We start from the raw sequence: 4,891 nt of genomic DNA, 5'->3' as shown, positions 1-4,891 counted from the left end.
ACATCGTTCGTTTCCGTATTACGTTATGGGTTTATGTTTATGTACGCATGCACAGCCAGAAGTCGTAAACCGGATATTGGGTTACAACATCTGTTACAAGATCATTTGAGTTTTATAATTATTATCTATATATTAATACGATAGCGTGTGTGTTCTTTTGTGTATCACGCTTACATCCGGGTCGTTTAGTTGTTATGAAAAAATTCCATTTCTTATTTTTATATTAATCTCATAATTCACTTAAAAAGGAAAGTGGAACATTCCAAATAAACCTTGTCACCACTTAAAAGGAATGTGGAGTATTCCAATTCTTAAAAAAAAAAAAAAAAAAAAAAAAAAAAATGGTGTTGCTATTGAGGTAAAGCTAATTAAAATGATTTGTTCTTGGCCTTTTGGCCAAGATCAAAGTGTAGTATCTGTTCTTAAGATGCTACATTTAAATTTCTTCTTCTCACTTAGTGGAGGAGAAATTCTTTACAACTTAGACAATTTTTTGTTCCTTTTCTTCATGTTAAAAAACGACCCTGGTGTCTTAAGCTGTACCGTGAGGAGGCATTGTAAATAGGTACTATATTTAATGTAACAAAGTTTTAATATTACAAACATAACTGGGAAAAGTAATTTCTGATTTAATTACAAAATGCCCTAGAAATGTCCCTTCTGATTATTTTTTTTTTGTTTGTTTACTTGCGTCCCCACAAGGACAAAGTTGGACATGAGATCAGTTTAAAATTGAGAGAGAGGGGCATTATGGTCAATAACAAAAATAAAAAAATTAGCAGTAATGAAGGATTTCTCCACCATTAACCAAGCCCAAGAAAGGGGGGGGTTAGTCACTGGAATGCTGAGACTGATATTTCACTCAGAAATTCATGTTGAAGCAATGGTTGCCTAATCACTAACCGTGTTAATGTTTTTATGCATTAATTTTGAAAAGCTACTGAAACAGTTTATGATTTAAACATTACTTTATTTCAAGTAAAGAGTTGGGTGGGGGATATGAAGTCAGTCCCGGAAATGACTTAAACTATTTACGAATTAAGCATTACTTTATTTCATGTATATTTTTAACAGTTGGGTGGGGGATATGAAATCAGTCCCAGAAATGGTTGAAACCATTTACGCATTAAACATTACTTTATTTAATGTATATTTTTAACAGTAGGATGGGAGATAAGTCAGTCCCAGAAATGGCTGAAAAAGTTTACGATTTGAGCATTTCTTTATTTCATGTATATTTTTAACAGTGTGGTTGAGGATATGAAGTCAGTCCCGGAAATGGTTGAAATCGTTTACTATTTAGACATTACATTATTTCATGTATATTTTTAGCAGTGGGTTGGGGATAAAAATCAGTCCCGGAAATGGCTGAAACAGTTTACGATTCAAACATTACCTTATTTCATGTATATTTTTAACAGAGGGGTGGCAGTCAGTCTTGATTGAATGAGATGAGTGCAAATATACACTAGCAGAAAGCGTTGCCCAGTATTGAATGAAATAGGTGGAAAACATATAGTAACAGAATACCCAGCGTCGCCTGGGATAGGAGATAGGTGAAAGCTATATACTAGCAGAATATGCGGGGTCACCCGGGATTGGAGAGGATAGGTGGAACATATATACTATGAGAATACTCGGAATTGATTGATGTGTTTATAATGAAATAATTAGCCCAGGCAATATATCAAAGTTATTATTTTAGTAGTAGAGGGGTTGATAATATGGGTTAAAAATATAAAGTGATTGTCCAAATTAGTAACATATTCAAGAATTATGAAAAATGATATATGATTTAATGCATTAGTGTGTTTGCAATGAAATAATCAGACCAGACAATATATCAAAGTTATTTAAGTAAGGATGGAAGCTATAAGGTGCGTTTAACTTATGAAATATTGTCGAAATTAGTAACATATCCAAGAATTATGAAAAATGAAATGTGAGTTAATTGATTGGTGTGTTTGTGATTGAATAATCAACCTAGACAATAAATCAAAGTTATTATTTAGTAAAAGGGGAGGAGTGAAAATGTGGGTAAAAATAATGAAAAACGATTGTCGAAATAAGTAACATATCCAAGAATTATGAGACATGATGAACTGTGATTTCATGCATTAGTGTGTTTGTAATGAAATTATCAGCCCAGACAATATATCAAAATTATTATTTTATTAAGGAGGAGGCGATAATGTAAGTACAAATTATGAAAAATAATTGTCGAAATTAGTAACATACCCAAGAATTATGAAAAATGATGAAATGGAGGTTAATTGATTGATGTGTTTGTAATGTAATAAGCAGCTCAGCAAATATATCAGTTATTATTTTAGTAAGGTTGGGCGAAATTGTTGGTTAAAAATATTTAAAAATATTGTCGAAATTAGTAACATATCCAAGAATAATGAAAAAATGATTAAATGTGAGTTAATTGATTGGTGAGTTTGTAATGAAATATCCAGCCTAGACAATATATCAAAGTTAATATTTTAGTAAGGTGTGCGATATGGTGAGTTTAAATGATGAAAAGTTATTGTTGAAATTAGTACCATATCCAAGAATTATGAAAAATGATGAAATATGAGTTGATAGTAGTGTTTTTTTTTTATGAAATAATCAGCCCATACAATATATCAATTTTTTCTTTTATTTAAGTAAGGGGAGAGGGATAATGTGGGTTAAAATTATGAAAAATTATTGTCGAACATAGTAACATATTCAATACTTATGAAAAATGATGAAATGTGAGTTAATTGTATGGTGTGTTTGTAATGAAATAATCAACCCAGGAAATATATCAAAGTTATTATTTTAGTAAGGGGGCGATACAGTTTTAATAAAAGGGTTAGAATAATATGATTGTGCCTTCATTCATGCTGAACAGAATGCTGACAGAATTCCCAGCAACAATATATTACATATGAAAAATGCCGCTGTGGAATTTCCACAGGTCCCGCTAGTATAGATTAATATGATAGCACATGTGTTATTTTCTGTGTCACGCTTACATCTGGATCGTTTAATTGTTATGTACTTCCATTTCTTGTCATAAATAATTTTACCAAGAATTCAAGAAGTTTTAGTTTCGATTATAGCTGATGGCACTCAAGTAACTTAATTTTTTTATAATTTTACCAAGAATTCTTCATAATTTTGGTTTCAGTTTCGATTATATAGCTGATGGCACTTAAGTCACTTAATTTTTTTATAATTTTACCAAGAATTCTTCATAATTTTGGTTTCAGTTTCGATTATATAGCTGATGGCACTTAAGTCATTTATTTTTTCATAAATAATTTTACCAAGAATTACTCATAAGTTTTGGTTTCGGTTTTGATTATAGCTGAAGGAAGTAAAGTTTATATATATATATATATATATATATATATATATATATATATATACATTGTTTTAACAAAATCAAGACATCAAGGAATAGATTGATAGCAACAAATAGTGTATTTTATCGTTAGTTACAATTGTTTCAAGACTATTCGGACAAATTCCAATATCGTTTGAAAATTTTCATGAGAACAGCTTTTCATCAGACGTATTGAATAAAAAAACACTTTATCAATGAACAATATGGAATCCATTTCCCTTATAAGAAAATGAGAAAATATTTTACCTAAATCTATTCCTTGATGTCTTGATTCTGTTACAACACTATATGAATGCTCAATTATGAAATATGGTAATTTTGAAGCTTACAGTTTAAGCCATCTCATTTTGACTTAAAACTTATTGATATATGAACGGTTACTGAATTTTCAATTATTTAAACCCAATAAAATTCGGAATACTATAAATAAGACTATATATATTCATAAGTTTGGGATTTGGTTTTGATTCAAACTGATGAACCCAAGTCATATAGATATATTTTTTATTTTTGAAATCGCAACTTTATAATATATAAAAATCGATAGAAAATTAACTCAAAATATATACAAAATCTGCAAGAATTAAAATGTCATATTCAAGCGTACTTTACGACCAGGCTTTGCTGGGTGTTTGTGCTAGCTTAGATAAATACTTTTGCAGTTTTAACAAAAAAGCGTCTATTTACACTGAACATCTACAGAATGCCAACATCGATATATTATACATGAGTCCCCTGTGGAATTTCCACATGTCCTGCTAGTTATAATAATAATAAAGAAATAAAACGACATATTTGACCATCAAATTTCCATGTGTGTTTGTAGTGTGTACACGGATGGAAATTAGATAGTCATGTTGAAGAAAAAGCTTGAAAATGTCCAAACATGACAAAATATTAGAGTGGTTGAGCGAGAGAGGGAGGGAGGTAAGGAAATACATAGATAGTGTAGTGAGAGAGAGAGAGAGAGAGTGACATGTTCAGTTCATTCAAAATTATGGCTAATTAGAAGAATTAAAACTTTTTAAACATCACTCAATCCCCAAACTAAGATATATTTTTGTGTCTATTTTTGGGTTGTGAGGAAACATCCTAAAGAAAACAAATGATAATGCACATTTCGTATAATAAATAATAGGTAATTAATCAAGTTGCAACCTCTGTCTCATTGCCACAATGTTGCATCTCTGTGCTTGTTTTATAAGTAGTTTAATGGAATGTGCTCTGATGAACACAGACCTCAACGTGCATACTTCCGATAAATTTGTTTAGCAGCAAAATCCCACCCATTCACTGTAGAGGTAACTAGACGTCGAAAAGCCTTTTAATCTAATAGATTTCCCCTCGGACAGCTAGATTTTGGAATTCCCTCCCTGCTTCCATCAATGTGTTAATATGCAAAAGTTTAAATGTAATTTAAACAAACATCTTGCTCTTCTCCTTTTAATGAGGCAGGTTACCTCAATATTCCATAAGAATCTTTCACTTCGTGATACCAGCACCAAAATT

The 4,891-nt window shown here is 30.6% G+C and overlaps 1 pseudogene; it reads left to right on the top strand.

Annotated features, from left to right (window-relative positions):
* The first annotated feature begins 376 nt into the window (after positions 1 to 376).
* On the top strand, positions 377 to 504 carry LOC145284184 (U2 spliceosomal RNA; annotated as a pseudogene).
* Positions 505 to 4,891: the final 4,387 nt, after the last annotated feature.

Source organism: Euprymna scolopes, chromosome 8 (genome assembly GCF_053919585.1).
Source record: "Euprymna scolopes isolate OS-2025 chromosome 8, ASM5391958v1, whole genome shotgun sequence".
Taxonomy (NCBI): domain Eukaryota; kingdom Metazoa; phylum Mollusca; class Cephalopoda; order Sepiida; family Sepiolidae; genus Euprymna; species Euprymna scolopes.
Note: the sequence above shows the minus strand (reverse complement) of the source record. Positions and strands in the feature narration are given on the sequence as shown.